This window comes from Cupressus sempervirens, chromosome 1, assembly GCF_028749045.1.
Source record: "Cupressus sempervirens isolate cs-2001-9-10 chromosome 1, ASM2874904v1, whole genome shotgun sequence".
NCBI lineage: Eukaryota > Viridiplantae > Streptophyta > Pinopsida > Cupressales > Cupressaceae > Cupressus > Cupressus sempervirens.
In genome coordinates, this window is record NC_143118.1 from 751438162 (window position 1) to 751457275 (window position 19114).

A 19114-nucleotide genomic window follows, 5' to 3' on the forward strand; every position below is an offset into this window, starting at 1 on the left:
TAAAAACATGAGAACCTCCACACTGGGGATTATCGAATCCACGTAAATTAAGGAATGAACACTCGAATGCAAAAAAAACAAGAAAGAGGAACATCTATCCATCTAAACCAAAGCAGTAAAGAACATACTCAAAGCAACATCACAGTGAATAGAAGTAACATTGCAATGTATATAAATAACATTGCAATAAAAAAATTAACTAAGTACACAATTCCTCTCAACCATCAATAGCATCATAAGACCATCATGGATCTTAGCCATCCCTTGCATGTAACATCCCAAGCCACCAATTAGATCATCAGTACTATTGTAATAGGGACATCACTACTAAAACATACTACAATATAAGCATAAGGAAATCTAACATGCTAGTAGTAAAGCATAAGATAATCCTTCAAGTAGATAACATCACCTATCACATGCTGAACATCGTAATAAGGAAATCTAACATGCTAAACCAATAAGCAATAGATGATCCAACACAGCAATTCACATCATCTAGTCATATGCTAAACATCATAACATGGGAATGCATAAAATAAACTAACATCATCTAAATATGATATCCAAGAATTCTAATGAAAGCATAAATCACAAGAAAGCATACTCCAGAACCTAAAGCATCAAGTGAAAACATCCAGCAATGGTTGCACTAAGATAAAAGATCATCTCTATACATTGATCCCTAGCAGTGGTGAAGGTAGCTACACCTCCCAACCATGTGACACCCATAGGTCCACACCCATCATGCTAATGGAGATAATGATCCAACCACAAACACACAAAAATAAAATCCATGGCTAACACTCTTGCCAAATAGTATGAAGGTTGTAACCAAGAACCTAAGACAATGCAAGGAGTACAAGTCCTAGTTAGACACTCAAAAGGATACTAAGTAGGGGCTAATATCATGGATAGTCACTTGGCATCAACAAGCCCAAGCTTAGATTATGTGTCCTTAAACTTAAATAGGTTCTTACACATTGTGTCCTCAAACTTAATCGAGTGCTCACACATTTTATTATCTTAAGTTTTATTACCATTCACACATTTTATTTAGTTATCACTTGTATAAAGCTTCCTCTGCCAACCCATGGCACCATGATCATCAGGCTACAAGATAGAAGCCCCCTCCATATGCTACCCTACCCTACCCATGGGCATGCATATTCCCAACCCAACCCCAATGATCATAACTTCTGAAAGTACCATGGAAGATCGGGCCTCGCAAGTCACCCAACAAATATACGCACATGTACTCATGTGTGGTGCACCACCATCATGAAGATCATAAAAGAAGGACTAGATGAGAACACAATGCAAAAAAACACTCAATCAAAAACAACTTGGGAGGATGGATTCTACATGAATCCCAAGAACCAATAAAACCATACATCATGAAATCACTCAATCGGCCTCAATCCAAGAGTATGGATTCTACATAAATCCCAATGGTCCAACAAGACCAAACATCATGAACTCACTCAATTGGCTTCAATCTAGGAGTATGGATTCTACATGAATCCTAGTGTCCATGAAATAACAACAAAGGTCCAAAAGAAACCATAACACCCAGTATAAAATCACTCAACCGAACACAACGTCGAGAGTACGGATGAAACATGCATCCCAATGCAAACATAAAAGTGCAACAAAGGTCTGACTAATATCCAAACAGATAATCGAAGTCCATGACCCAACTCATGCCAAGAAAATCTGAGAAAATAGGGTGGCACACAAAATGAGGTAAAAGCCCCAAATTTGAGAAAATTTTGAAATTAAAACCCATTTGGCCTTTGGGTACAAAAATCTCAAAAATAATCAACTTCAGACACCGTATGCAAAAATGGCTAGCATAGCGGTGTAAAACCCCAAACCCTCTTCTCAAAAAATAGAAAAAAATTTGTACCCACCCAATCGGGTAGAACTAGCATATAGAAACGGAGGGGAACACTAGTTCTCAACCTCTAAACAAATGGCTACCAAAAATAGAAGCAAAACTGGAGCTGAAACAATAAAACAGGAAAGCCCTACCTTACCGCCAAAAGGGCAAAATGAGAATCTGAACCATAAAATAAATAGCTCATAGAAGTAGCTAAAATTGTGGCAATCCAAAGTTTCCCTGAGCTGGATCTAACGATCCCAATCTTGCAATGATCCCATGCTCGTATCTCCCACAATGAACCAAATAGTAAATCCTCATGAAGAGGATTTTGGGTTTTACTCTCCAACTTTTTAATTCAAAAGTGAGAAGTGAGGAATTAAATTCCTTTTTGAATACTTATTCACTTTTTGAGTGAATAATCGATTAAGGAAAATAACCAGCCAACCTAGTTAAACCCCGAATTGGCCCAAATGAAAAAAAAAAATTATTCCTATAAATAGAAATTCATCTATGGGAAAGATGCTAGAAATTAAAATAAATCAATTTAAAATCTTGAAAACCCAAAAACACAGAAATCTCCTTAACAACTTTCACGACAATGCAAAACTCTAAATGCACAAACATGCTCACTGGTCTAATCACATGATGCAAATGAGTTCGGATATAATAATCACCAAAAGGATGAATTAAACAAGTAAAATAAAGATATATCGACCATACAAGGATGACATTGGTAAAATATGAATGTTTGAATCACTAACTCTATGTGCCACTGCCAGGGATATAAATCTTGCACACTAAACAACACAATCAAGTGTAATTGCATATAATATCTTAGCCAAAGTAATAAATGCATTAAATCACCTAATTTAACCATTTATTTAATTATACTAAAATAATATATTTACAACACTCACATTCACATAAGGCATAACAAGGCAGGAATGAAGTAAATAACCATAGCATTAAATGCATCACATAACCTAAACAGAGATATGTCCAAATATTGGATAAATAGATATCATCATAAAACACATTGTTATCTCAAAATGGCATCATTATGCAATATAATTAATTGAACAACATAGTAATCTAGCATCTATGATACTGAAATAAAGGTATCTAATCTGAACCTTAGGTCATCTCTAGTGTAAAACATAACATGAGTAAATATCCGCAACACATAACCAATGAATCCAACCTAGACAATCCATTTCTAATAACTTAAGAATTTAATAATGGTAGTTTACACAACATTAAAAAGGCACTTAAAAGATATAATTGAACACAGTCATAAACATGAATAACCATTGCTACAAGAACCTAGTCTAGTGTAGCATGGTAATAGTACATAGTGCAATCTCTGCACACATCTTACTGTAATCACAAAACAACATCATGATACCACATTGATCTTGGTAACCACTAGCACAAACCTCAATGAACCATGAATCACATCATAATCTCATAAATTAGTCAAAGCATAATCAAAGCAACTGATATAGAAACATAAATCCAATCACCTCAACAGTGTAGACCACTCATGGTCACAATCATGATCCCTTCACAACAAAAGATCAACAAGGTTGCATCCATTAGATTGACTTATAGAAGTCAAATGGGAAAGACACTACAGGGAACTTATGCTTTTCAATAGCTAAGTGATCCAACTATTAGTGTTGATTTAGTCTTCCTATCTAGGCATTTGAAGTTAATTTTTAGATATTTCTTCAGAGGACAATTTGTTCACCAATAGATTTTTGACAAGTCTATTAGGGAATTTGAATCGAAGATTTAGTGCCTAACAATTATTTCCTTAGTTTTTTTATTATCTCCATGTGCAAGAGATTGGAAACTCTATATAAAGACCATTCCAACTATAAAAGTCATGACAAGGCCAAGGCCAAATCCTTCTCTCTTGGAACTTTATCAAATGGATGATAAAGTGTTATGCAAATTTGTGGACAGCTATAAAGAAAGTATCTCTCAAGCTGTCAGGAACAACATAAACATAGAAGAAGACTCCACATATTGGCTATGATGGAAAATTCTATGTGTAATATTTCAAAAATTGAAAGACTTGCAAGAACTTGAGGAGAAAGTGTCTCTATTGAAGAAACATTTAGAGTTGGATGATGATAAAGCCCCATTTATAGATTCACATTTCATCTCATACAATTTGTTGGTTCTACATGAGAAAGAAACCCAAACAGCCATAGCTCATCCATAAGAAAACTAGACATGGGGAAACAAGAACATTGGGGCTGAGAGTGAGAATCCTAATAGTAGTGATAACAAAGAGAAGGAAAGTAATCTTAAAACTAACTTCCAGCTAGTGGATAACCCATTAGAAATGTTAAATAATGACCTTAGTGAAGAAGGAGAAAGGTTTCATAATCAAGAGAATCCCTCTATGTATGGTTCAGTTATTGATCTAGATCTAGATGAAAGTAAAAGACTAAGATATTTTTCACCATGCATAGAATATGAGAAGGGAGAAGATTTGCCTACTTTCCTTGAGAAGATAGAAATACCGACTGAGTGTTTAAGTGATAAGTTTCAACATGAAACCTTCATTCAAAATGGTAAGACTATTGAAATAGAGATAGATTGGCTCACCTCTAAACTAGGTAGTTTTCAAGAAGATGATCATCTTGCACATTTAGTAGAAGTAGCTTGGTTCCAACCAAACATAGTAGTATCAAGAGAGATTGAAGGAAATTGTAAAAAGTTAGAAGATAAAGCCATTTGGAGTAAGCCCAACCCACTATTCTTGCGAATGGGGTTTTGTGAAGATACTGATGTCAGATAAAATTCTTTATTTTAGCTTTATGACTCACCATTAAGTGATGAAAATCCATTCTCTTCTCTCATATTAGAAAATGATAAAATTTTGATGGAAGGAGAGAAGGTTGGAGTTAATTCTTAGCCTATGGGTAACTCAGTTGAGTTATTGGATGACACTCTCCTCTCTCCTCTACAGGGAAGAAGAAGGCATCATATGCAGATTTTTATCATATCTTGGGTAGAGAGATCCCTCTTTGAGTAGTCAAGGTATGAATACAAAGAAAATAAACTACAAGAGTTTGTTTGGTGATTCATTTTATTCTTTTGGGTATGAATCTATTGAAGATAATGTTTTGAAATTTGATGATGCATTGGGAGGAATGAAAGATCAAATGTTTCACGTATTTGATGGTGTCCCAATTCTTGATAGAGTTGGAGTAAATGCTTATGAAAAATTTGTTCCCATGATGTATGAATTCTCTCTATTTGATAATGTGAAACATGATTCAAATAATCAAAGAAATAAGTGAGTCATTGTAGACAGTAGTTAGGAGGCTAATGAGAGATTTCTTGAATATTGTTCTCCTCAATTTGAGACTTTTCTTGATTTGAAAGATGGTATAGAAAAACCATTTGAAGATGAAGAGTGTTATGATGAGTTATGGTTGTTTAGAAAGAAGTGCTTGGTCAACATATTTATGTGTGCCTTTAGCTTGAGGTTTGACATTGAAGAGATCACCATTAGATAGTGGTCTAGAGCTGCTCCATTAAAGCACATCCTACTACTATGAAAGGGTTCTTACTTCTCCCAGCCAGTAAATGGATTCCAATGAGTTCTTTCTTCTAGCTCTCATGGTAAGTTTTCTTCCTACCTTTGTATATGTTTTAAATATTATGTTGGTGTGTGTAGTGTTAGTTTGAAAAATGCACAAGCTTCATGCTTGCTTTTAGTTTAGGTTGGTTGGCTTTACCCTGCTCCCCTCCACCTTTTTGTAAGCAACTCCCAATTTTTTGTTTCTTGGTGACTCTATCTCCCAATGGATAAGGCACTTGTCTTTGCTAGATATTACTGGAGTTCTCTATGTTTGAGTCTAAAATAGTCCCATGGTTAGAGCCCATGTCGGCACCCATATGGACCTAGAAATTAAATTTTTAATTTATTGTCTTGAAATCATTTGAACAATGGTTGAAAGTTGTTCAAAATGGTTCATCTTGCAAGCTCAATTTTTCAGAAGTTCAAAGGTTCAATTCGCTAAAGTAAGTTTAAATGGTACTTCACTCTATGGGTTTAGATTAATGTCAATAAGTACAAAGGTTCAGAGATCCAGAGTTAAGTTCAAAGATCAAGTTTAGTGGTTTTCATATGGTTCAAGGGTAATTCACAAGTTCAAAGATGCAAAAATCATTAGTTTTAGGTCCAGATGGCTTCATAGAAAGATTCTCTAAGCTCCTCAAGTCCATTTATTGTATATCAATTCAAACATTCAAGGGTACTAATTCACAACCCAAATCCTTAGATGCTACAATAGAGTAATTCTATGGGAAAAGAAGAGTAAGTCAACATTCAAATAGATCAGGCTTGCCTCTGAATAAGTGTAATAACAACCATTGCAGGTACCAATGATAATTCTTCTCGGATACATCTAAATTGAATTATTGGATTAACATCAAGGACCCAAATATTTCTCATGTTAGACACAATGGTCTTGACCATGATGACATTCAAGTAGTTGAAGTTGTAGACATGAAAGAACGCATCCTTATCACCTATTTACTATGGTATCAATGGTATTTGTGGCATTATTTTCTAAAGTTAAAGATTAACTACTCTGGAGGTAAAACAAACCTCAGAGATCCACATTAACCCTTCCCATAAAAAAGGAGGTTATTTTCCCATAAAAGAGGATCAACGTTTGGATTGGGATATTGATCCACAAAGTCTCATGACCTTATGATCCTTATTAGGAAGTTTGAGAGGACCAAAATCATAATGTCTCTTCTAGCCAAATGAGAAGGAACCCTCATCGGGTTGTGTTAGGAATGAAGATTAGTATGTGCAAGGATGTGTGTGATTTTTTTGAATATATGCTAATATAGTTTCAATGTCTTAGTAATCATGCTAAATATAGTGATGTTATCAAGATCTCTAGTAAGATCATACCACATCCTACTACAAGATGTAAGGCATCACCTTCACATGTTTGCTGACCATCAAGATGTGTGGAGCTAGATTCAAGACTATTGACTATTTATGAAACAAGATTCATTGGCACAAGAAAAATTGTAAGTGAGTATGGCACATGATTTTTTTGCACCAACTCATGATTCCTCAATTTGACCTCGTGACACCCAAATATGGAAAAAACTATTCAAGTTATCTTTAATTGAAATCAAGGTTGTATAGTTGGCATCATGAAGAAACAAAACCATCTCTTTCAATTAAGTTGATCAATCCAAATTATAGAGCCTGCAACCTTTCCTTTAGGATGTGTTCTTCCTATCACACTTCTTTATAGATGATGGTAATCATGTAAGGAAACACAGCTATGCCCAGATATTCTATTGGTGAAATCATGCATATGATGACAGCCACCTCCTTATACATGTCTATTGCAAATGATTGTAGTGGTAATAAACCCAGAGCTTTCCATCTATTTGACATTGTGTTAATGTGTGAGGGGGACAAGTTCTATGTTCTCACTCATAAAAAGGATCATGGATGTCATTTATTATATGAGGTCCTTAAGTGGATCAAGACAAAGGATAGATACATTACCTACAACTCACAATTATAAATGTGAAAGCATGTATGGAAAAGCATGTGAAATGTTTGATGCAATACCTTTGTACATAGAAGGAAGGCTTCGCACCCGAAGATAAGTGCTCATAGTCTTCAAAGATTGATTACCAATGAGGGTGCTCTACAGTAGTTTATTTCCTTCAAGTAGTTTTGAAGGTTTATTTCACTCTTTTGATACATGGCTATTCTCTATAATGAAGACAAGAGACGAAGATACAAGAAATGAAAATTCTTTCATGATAGTCAAATGTGCATTATAGTTTTTTCCACATAAGGGTAATTTCTATAGAGAATCTTACCCAATTGGTGAAGTTGTCCAACAAGTGAATATGTTTTTATAGTAATGGAGGGAATTGGAATATATCATTCTTTGTCTATGTATCGTTTCCTTTCCAACATGGTAGTGGGAATTCAATTAGATTCTTCCATGTACAAAATATCCACATGGCATCAACAAGTTGAACTTCATCAATAATGGAAATCAGTTACACTAAAATGAATATTGATGATAAGTTTGAATTAGTGCAGGGACAGATGGAAAGTTAAGAAACTTTCAAAATATTTCTAAGAGCCACTTGTTAGCATATGAAGGAACATACTATACAAGCATGTTATGTTCATAATGTTAGGAATATATAGTTTCATAAGAAGGGGGAATTAATGGAGGAATCTTCTCTCCCAAGATTCAATTTTTAAAACTAAATGTTTTCAAAAAAAATTGAATCATATTCTTCCAAGAAGAGGTTCATAAGAACTAGAAATACAAGGAGGGAGTTCCAATTTTTTTGAGTGGAAAGAAGTAGACTTTGTGCTATGAAAAGAGAGTTAGAAATAGCAAAAAGACAACACAGGGATTGTATTTTTCTGTGGATTTTGTACTACAAGAGGATAGATAATTTTCTGAATGAATGATTAGTGTGTGTGAAGGAATAGATTTTTGTTTATTCTGTTTCTTTTAGAGAAAGAGAGTTTTAGTATATTAGAACTTTGGGTTTTTGTATTAGTTTTTAAGTTAATGTTGATTTTTTAGTTACCTGATTGTCTCTAAATGTAGTTTTGATGCATACAAGTATTGCCATGATTATTATTAAGACTTTGGGATATATTATTCATGTGTTTGGAGAGAAAAAATTGTCTTTGTTTTTGCATTTCTTCTTTAATGTAATGATCAAGTAAATGATCTTGTATCATTTTCTTATTATTTTATTTTAGTTAATCAATTTCATTACATCTACGTCGTATTTACAAATGGATTTTTGTCTACCTTTTGTGCTTTTTGGTTAAAAGCATTCGTATTTTTATTTTTTTGAATTCATATTAAATCATATACCCTGATAAATTCAAAGGGCACTTGTGCTTTTCAATAGCAAAGTGATCCAACTATTAGTATTGATTTAGTCTTCCTATCTGGCCATTGGAGTTAATTTGTAGATATTTCTTCAGAGGACAATCTATTCACTAATAGTTGGGAAGGGGAAGATCATTCCCACAACATAATGAATGTCTTAACATGGAATTTTAGTGTCATGAATGCCCTTAACAAGAAGAAACTAGTCAAGTGTTGCATCTCTAATAAAAAAGTAGATATAATTATTTTACAAGAAAAAAACTAGGTAGTGAAGACATGGTTAAACTTAAGAAATCTTATGATGGAGGTAGTTAAAAGATTCCCCTACTAAAGAAACATCAGGTGGGTTAACCTTAATTTGGTATCCTAGGAATATCTCAATTTCATCTATTGAAATTCTAAAAAACTAGATAAGTGGGCTAGTCAAGGGTATAAGATTTGATTTATGTTATAGGATTTTTAATGTTGATGGCATGATTCACAATAGAGACAAATATAACCTTTGAAAGGAATTAGGGGATATTATTTTTAGAAGGGGAAGAACTATCACTCATAGGAGGATATTTTAATGCTATTCTTCAACCCTTAGAGAAGAGAGGTGATAATTATACTCTTTTGTCAGCATCTAGAGAATTTTATGATAGGTTAAAAAAATTAGGCCTTCTAGAACTAGCTAGTTCTGATAATACCTTCACTTGGAATAAAAAAAGGAAGGGTTTTAGTAATATTATAGAAAAACTAGATAGGTTATTTTCTCATGGAGATATATCTTCGATACAAGTTGCTTTCAAATCTGAATTTAAACCTATTTTAGGATTGGACCACTACCTAGTTGAGCTAAAGATTTTAGAAAAGAAAAGACCAAGTAATTATTGCTTAAAATTTGAACAAATGTGGCCATAAAATCAAAATTGTATTAATTTAATTAGTAAATGATGGGATGAAAGTGAAAATAATCAAATGTAATCTTAAAGAGTGGAACTTAGAATTCTTTGGTAATATCTTTAAAGACAGGCTTACTATAGAGGATAAGGTAGAAATCTTACATAAGGAAGTTATGGTAAATGGCATGGGAGAAAAGAAATTTCTTGAAGAAAATAAATTAATGCATTAATGTGAAGAGGACTTAGCAAACGAGGAGCTCTTTTGGAGACAAAACTTAAGACAAACTTGGCTTGAGGTAAGGGCTAATGACACCAAGTTCTTCCATAACAATTCCAAACAAAGAAGGGTTATTAATAGAATTACTTCCATCAAACAAGTTGATGGAATCACAAGGAACTCATAGGAGAACATAAGAAAACAAATCATTTATAATTTTGAGGGCATTTATAATATTGGAATTAGCTCCAATCTAACATCTTAGAGGAATATTCTCTCAAATATACCAACATTGGTCTTGAAAGATCAGAATAAATTACTACTGCAAAAAAATAACTAAAATAGAGGTAGAGGCAGCCCTAAAACAAATGAATCTAGATAAGTCACAGGGATTAGATGGTTTTCCAACCTTCTTCTTTCAAAGGTGTTGCTATTTCCTTGGTGATTATATAACAAAGGCTCTAGAAGGGGTAAGGAATTAGGGTAAATTATTGTGCGAAGTAAATAACACATTTATTGCATTAACTCTAAAAAAGGAGAATTCAGTAACCTTTAATGAGTTTATACCAATAGCACTATGAAACACTCTATATAAACTATTTACTAAAATCCTAACTCAAAGACTTCAAAACATTCTATCTAACCTCATTAGTGAAGAAAAAACAAGGTTTGTTCCAAGTATATCAATTTATGATGGTTTTGTAATAGTCCAGGAAGTGATACATTCAATTTAGAACAATAAGGAACCAAGCATGTTGATCAATCTGGATATAAAGAAGGCATACAATTGTTGACATTAAGTTCAATTTGTCTATTAGGGACTCAACACTTATTCAGTTGGTTACATTGCTACTGAGCTCTACTATTGCTACCAAGCCTATCATTCATCTAGTAGTGTTGACCAAATATTTAAATTTCTACCAAGCTAAACAGTCAAATTATAGTTCATATCGAGCTACATAGTTTTTACCAAGAATTTGACATAGTATACAGTATAGCCTGAGTGTAGCAGTGTCTACCGAGCTATCCAATAGAAGTGATGAAAATCTTAGTGTTAACTGAGCTTTGTAGTATTAACCAAGTTATACAATGTTAACCAATATCATAGTGTTAACAAAAGAGAATCTAGTGTTGACCAAGTCATACAGTGTCATCCGAGTGATTTTATATCTACTGAGTTTCTCAATGTTCACAGAGTCACATAGTTCTGACAAGGTTTGAGATACTTGAAGTGATTAGTATGGACTGAGCTTCAACTTCAATTGAGTGCCAGAGTTTACCAAGCATTGACAATGTTCTTTGAGTGTCAAAACATCACCAAGTTTATCTTCTGAACCCAAGTTACAGTAGTTGGGAAAACTTTATGAATTATGATGAATTTGGTATTATAGCCAACTCCAATAAGTAATTATTTGGATTGATATATGTAACTCATTGTATTATATCCAAGTGTCTTAATGAGCAGTAATATGAACTGTATGAGTGTGAATTGAAGAAGGCTACAAGCATTATAAGGGACTACAAATATTTATCTATCATAACAAGGTGGTCATTACAATTCAAGGAATCACATTCAGAAAATCAAAGTTGTAGATCTAAGATTAGCCACTAATTCATTGTAACATGTGTATTAGTTAAATCCTTTAATTGGGTGGACTTAATAGTCTTTTTCTAAATCTCCTAACAGAGTGCATACTTCATTGTATGTTTGTAAATCCTTTAACAAGGTGGACCTCACAATCCTTACTACTCCTAATAGGGAAGATCATCAGAAGTGATCAATTGTAACCCTTAACAGGTTAACTTTATACTGCAGTACTAAACCTTGTGGGTATCATCCCCACCTTAGTTTTACTTTCTAATTAGAAGGTTTCTAGGTCACCATATCTTGTGTCAAAGTGTTATGAATGTTTTATTGCTTTCATTCTTTCTTGCATGCAATTAGATTAGAATAATATATGAAAGATTAATTGGTGAAGTGAATTAAAGTTTTACTAGTTTTTTATTCACCCCTACCCTCTCAATAACCTAGCCTACCTTATATTTCCAATAATTGGTATCAAAGAAATTGGTTCTCACAGAAGAAGTTTAAGAGCTTGAGATAAGATTAGAGGAAATGGAGGTAAATAGGCTAGAAAAGGCTATTGGTAATGAAAACATGGATCTTGAATTAGCTATTGAACAACTCAAGAAAGAAAAGGAGAAACTCTCTCAATCATTAAAAAGAAGGAAATAGCTTGCAGCGCAAATAGATGACAATCTCTATACTGAAGAAAGAATTGAAGACTTATGTTTAGAAAGAAATTCAAATGAAGATGATGCAACAATCAAAGACCTACTTGAGAAGAATTATAATCTTCAAGAAGAAGTCAAAAATCTAAACAAAGAGCAAGAAATCCATTCAGTTAGATTGTGTGAAGTCATGGAAGAAAAAGACAAAGCCAAAGAAGAGATAGAAGTAAAAGACAATAAAAATCAACAACTATCCCTTTATTGATCAACTCAATGATGCAAATGAAGAGCTTATCAATATAATGATAGAGAATGAAATACTAGATAATGATCTTAGTATTGAAAAGAAAACCAATGAGAGAATGATGAAATCTTAAGAAAGCATGAATTAGTTGAATAAGAAAACTCAATATAGACACAAAGGCAAATCTAGATTAGGATATACATAAGAAGGTGAATCATCTTAGCAAGGAACTCAAAAGAACAAAAGACCTACTTGTAATCATTGTGGTAAGATAGTTCATACATCAAATAAATTTCATAGCAATGGAAAAGAAAAATTCAATAGAAAATGTTACAATTGCAATAAGCATGGTCACAAAGCAAGTGAGTGCATGGTTAGACCTAAGCTTGAAGGAAAGTGTCACAATTGAAATAAACAAGGATACAAATCTTCAGAGTGCAAGACCAAGAAGTGGAACCCAATAGAGAAAATTATGCAAGAAATATTTGGATGGGATTACAACACATGGTGTAGATGTCACTATTGTGGTGATTTTGGGCACATTGGAGGAAACTGTGTGAAACATCACATGAGGAAAAGAGATCCTACAAAGAGGTGTTTTGTTTGTATAGAACTTGGACACCTTGACAAGAACTTAATGAGCACAAGTAGAATAGAAGATGAAAAAAATCCAAGGCAGACAATATTAGAAAACAAATGAGGAAGCAATAGGTGTAGAAATATCCATAGAATGCAAGCCAAACTCCTAAAGTTGTTGATACCCAAGTCAATGAGTTGGGTGGTCCAACCATTTTAACTTGTTCCCTATGGAGATCACTAGAACTATGATTTAGAAGAAATCATCTAACATCAGTTAAGATCCAATTAGCATTCAAGATGCATGAGGACCACTGAGTGATGATGAAAATTCAAGACCTTACCGAGCAAGATTAGGTTGCATATCTTTTTTAGGATGCAAATGTCAAGTTGGTAGTTTCTACTGAGTCAAAAGACTTTACCAAGCTAAAGCTATCTTATGAGCATTAAAGACCAAACTGGATGGAGGATAGCCTATCACCAAGTGGATATATGTACAAAACATTAATGGTGATCATAAAGATTAAAATTCATTAAAAGGAGAAAATTGAATGTATTGTTTCACCACAAATTTTTAGAGAAAAGAGTGAAGATAAAATTCAAAACCTCTGAGTGATTTAAGAAGTTGTTGTTAAAATATTACTCCTATGCTCGAAAACCTACTAAGTAATGGCTTCTTCTAGAAGCAAGGTTAAGGAAGGTTCTAAAATATTGGCTCATGGAGTTGATTGCAAGGCTCCCACATTCAAATTGAGTCTGGTGATTGTAGAGGCACTTGACCCTACTGGAGCACAATCTCAAATTCCACCCAAGGTACTTTTTGTTCACAATATTTATTCATTTTATCACTATTATATTTAGAAGCTTAGAACCCTAGAAATGAATGAAGCATTCAACAAACTTTGAATGGATGGTAATTTGAAACCTAAGCACAAATATTTGGAGACAAAGGGTTCAATGCATATACTACATATGCCAAGGAAATTTCAAGTATAATGTATTAGACTCATCTTGATCTATGTTCATCACATGCAACTATGGTTAAATCATCTTATTTTGATAACAAAGAAGATATACACTATTATAATTATTTAGAATAACTAAGAGGGGGGGTGAATCAGTTATCCAAGGTCTAAATTTATAAATTAAACTTTTCATAGCTTAGTGAACCCATAAAACATTTATCATCATGCATGCATCCATAAGATTATTCAATCACTTAAAAATTTTAGGTTACTATCAAATCAATTTGTAGAAATGTAAACATGAAAAATAACAAATTCAACAACACACTTGACACAATGATTTACGTGGAAACCCAATTTGGGAATAACCACTAGTAACATGCTACTCTTTTTCACTCTTTTGAAGTGATTCCCTATGAAAGGCCAACCCTATTAAAGGTTACAATAAACACTATTAAATGTGACCCTATTAAAGGATTTTAATCACCCTATTAAGAGTGAGCCTTGTTAGAGGACATTAGATCATTCACTTGGAATTTCACTCAATTAAAGGATTTATAAATAATTGTTAGGTCAACCTTAATCCAAAGGATTTACCCTAGACTGATATATTTATTAGGGAGTAATAGTAAGGCTTGATCTAATAACAACTTACAACTTCATTTTTAGATTACAGATCTTTATTTCAGTCCTCCATTCTATTTGGTTTTTACACATTTTAGCTTTAATAGCTTGTTCACCCTTCAAGCATCCATGCCCTTAAGCCTTCTTATTTAACATGCCAATGCAGACTCTCAATTAGGTCACCAAATGAAGCAATACCCTTGACTCCTTGTCTTCCCTAGGTTCTTGCACATGAAAACCCTTGCTTCTAACTAGCCATCCCTTTAAATTGAGAATTAAGATCTTTTGTCATTCATTTTCCATCATCCAATTTAGGGTTAGGGTAGATTAGGTAGGATTCAATGAATCTACCCTTCATTTCATATCACTTCTAGAAACTTTTCCTTTAATCCTCTCTGAATTCACCTAAAAATAGTTCATCATGAATTATGTGCCACCAACTCATCAATCTTATCTTCCACCTGGTTCACACAATCCAAGAAAATAAACTTGTCATCTTAGATCCATCAAATTCACAATCTTTCTAATAATGTTGGCACTTGGCATTAACTTGTTTTTGATGCTTGGAATATACTACATTTTCTCGACATACTCTATAAAATCACTTGACATGAGCTAAAGTTTACTGGTGCTCGACATTAACTAAACTTTACTTGACATCCACTATTTTTCTCAACATACACTAAAATATACTTTTACTCAACTCCAACTAATTTTTTTCTTGGCTTGCTCTAACTTTACTTAGCACCTACTATCCATTCGGTCAAGCTTGGCAAACAAACTTTTTTTAACTCGTTCTTCTAAAATTGCTTAGTGTAACCAACCTTTGCAACCTTAAGTAGATTATCAATGCACTATGATATCACTGTCTTAGCTAATTCTTGTACTCCTTTTTGTATCATAACTCAAAATTTCCTTTAGGTGTTACTATTACATCTTTTGACAAAATCCTCTTCATTAATCAAATAGGTGATAGTACTTATATCATATTAGCAATTGTCTTACCAGCAAAAAGTAGGTTTGATTTCAGTGACAAAACAATTATTGAAACACATTTATCATACTTGTAACAATCTATTTTCAGCAATGTCCTTCTTAACAATACACAAGATTACTAGATTATCCATGTTGAATAAGGAAAAGACCACTAAAACCCTAGGTCAGGTTGAACTAACAAAGAAAATTCTTATTGAGTGGGATGGTAGAGGCATGAAGCTAAGTGATGTGACTAACATGGAATTGGAGTTTGGAATTCATATTATAGCTCACAAAATCTATAGCTCAGGCTGGTTAAACAACATGTCATGTGAAGTGGTTGACTTGGCATACAAGGTGGTGAAGAAAAACTTATCCTTTGACCTTGTTGAGATATTGTTGAATCAATTGACCAAGAATATGGAGAGCATTTATTTCTCCGAGAATAATCTATGTAAGTTTGGTTCTCTCTTGTCATGTTTATTTTTCCATGTTCAGAATTTTTTCCCTTTTAAAAGAATTGTAGTATGGAAGAAAGATACTCTAGTATTGTACCAAATAAATGAATTCATAGCAGAGATGGGAGAAAAATTTTATAGTATCATGGACAAGTATTTTGAAACATTTAAGGAGAAAATGAAAAGAAAATTTAGGATACCCAGGAAACTAGTAGAAGATTATGAGGAAAATATTTGTTTTATGGTTGACTATGACAAGGTTTACATTCAGGAAGTTAGACCAAGAGTGACATGGGTTAAGCCTTTGGAACATGAGATTAACATTGATGATACTAAATATATCATTGAAGCTCTATTAAATGATCCTTTGGATCCTAAAGCTACATATTTTGGCACTTATGAATAGGTCAAGGTCAGAATTAAGCTTGAGATCAAGCTACCCCAAGTAGTAAATAGAGGAAGAGGATAGAGAAAATAATCAATAATTTTAAGTCATTAAGTTCTCCTCTCATGATTATTGAGGGTAAAGGAGATGATATAAAAGATGAAGATAAAGAGGATGATGTAGAGGAAGAAAAACCTAAGGAAGAGGAGCCTCCCAAGAAGAAAGGGAAGGTTATAATAACCAATCCTACCAAGGTTATAAGAAGAACTACTAAATCCAAGAGGAAATTGAAGTTAGGTGAGGAAGATGAAGTTGAACAGATTATATTTTAGAGGTATTCACCTACCCTTTAGGAAATATTAAAGAAAATGGGACAAGGAACAAGTATGGCATGTTTTAAGTCTCTTAAGTATGAGACTAGGAGCAAAGAAGAGAAAAAGAAAATTAAGGATACCCTTGTGACAAAACTAGGTAAGTGGGATTATTCACCTAATGAGGTTTCATAGAAAGTTCCTGATATACTTTTGAAAGTAGTTAAACCTCTATGGGATAGTGCAATGAATACTAGCAAACACATCAATGAACAAACTTTGAGACAACTTATGCCAAGTCTTAGGGAGAAAGAGGTGAAGAAATCTTTGAAAACTAATAAGAAGAAGCTCACGCTCAAATTCAATACATGTCTAATACTACTCAAAGACATTGAATCTATGGTGAATTCTACTACTACCACATGGAAGAATATCTATGGGCTACATAAGTCTAGGGACTCTATTGTGCAAGTTGATGATAAAATTGGTGAAAACGATGATGCTAAAGAAGAAGTAGAAATCAAATATGAGGGGATAAATGATGTCAATCTTGATGATGAGGAAGAAGAATAGGAAGCCACTAGAGGAAGCCTTCCAAAAATATAGAGTATTGAAGAATCTAATCCAAAAAATATTGTAGCATAGATTATGACTTCATTTTCTTGCTCTCTAAGAAAAGCCTTAGTGCAATCAGGCTCAGAGAAAGCTTCTACCAAGTTGGTTGAGGTCAAATCTGCAACACCAAGCGCACAACCAATCTTTGGAATTTCTCTGCTAGGTATTTCAATGAATAAAGTGCCTAGCACTTCATTTTCCAAGTAGCAAGTCATAGTAGCATTAGGATTGATTAAGCTACAACAAAGTATTCCTGTTGTTAGTGATATTTCTAATGTTAGTACATTTGGTGCTATTCCTACTTCTTTCACTATTGTTTCCACCATGGCCAGTGCAATAAAAATTGAGAATCGGTCTCAATCAAGCACTAAAGTGTTAAATAAGGGTAAAGAAATTGTTCATTTTGTCATTCCAAAGATTAAGGGTACAAAAGAGGAAGACATTGATCTAGATAAGGACATTGTTATTCCAAATTGGGATATGTCTAACCTCACTCATAAAGAAAAGGATACCATTGGATAACTTTGGAAGAAAAGGGCTAAGAAAATGAAGCTTAGAGAAGAGAGGAAAAAGATTAATAAGGTCCTTGAGGGCATCAAAAGCATATTTATTAATGCTGCGAATATTGAGGTTGATGGTAAACAACCTATTCTAGATCACTTAGCTAAAATTGTCCACAAGTACAATGAAGAATTGAATGGACAAGAAAAATTGATGTAGAGAGCTAAGAGAAAATTTAAAAATAAAGTATTGGAGCAAGTAGCATAGAAGATTTCTATAGGTAAAGTATAATTGTCTACTATTCTTGCTACATTGGAAACATCTGTCAATTTTGTTGTTTCTTTATTTGTTAAGTTAAGTAAAAATATCTATCTTCACAAAGGAGAATAAGCATAAATTATCCAAGATAGATGATGATATGAAGGAAACTACACACCAAGTGTCACTTGATCCAAGTTATAGTTTTGCACACTCTACAAAGATCAGATATTTGACAAATCTCCAAGCAGAACTATTGAGGGAAGAAGCTAGAATTAGAGCTGCACTTGCAATAATTTAGGGCATGATTCTTCCAAAAATGGATGCATTGCAAAAGCACATTGAACATGCAAAGACTCTCATCCATGATAATAACCTCTCCATAGCTGATCGCCTGATGGAACTATTAGCAAAGGTATAGATAACCTTTCATGCAAGTACGATATTGCAAGAGAATTGGGACAAGACTATGGTACTAATCTTAAAGGTACATTCTGATTTCTTGTCACATTTTGGTATCAAATTGTAGATATTATACACCTTTTTCATTTATATCAAAAAGGGGGAGAATAAATATGCTTAGGGGAGAAGATATGTATATTATTTATAAAGGGAGAGAAGAAGATTATTTGTATAGAGTATGGGAGAAGTAAATGCAAATATGTTTATATAGAAGAATATTATACTCCATATATATGTATATAGGAGAGATATATGTATGGGGGAGTAGTAATACGTATAGATAAGCAATAAATATGTTTACAAAAGCAATTTTGAAAAATTATTAAAATAAAGTAATTTAGTGAGCTACAACAATAGGAAGTCAAAATCGAGCTAAAGACAAAAAATGTTGATAAAGGAAGTTTTAACTTGTAATTTTGAGAATTTAGAATTTTTGGTTTGATAAGTATTTTTGTCACTAATGCCAAAGGGGGAGATTGTTGACATTAAGGTCAATTTTTCTATTAGTGACTTACCACTTAGTTGGTTAAATTTCTACCGATCTCTATAATTGCTACCTAGCTTATCATTCATCCAGTAGTGTTGAC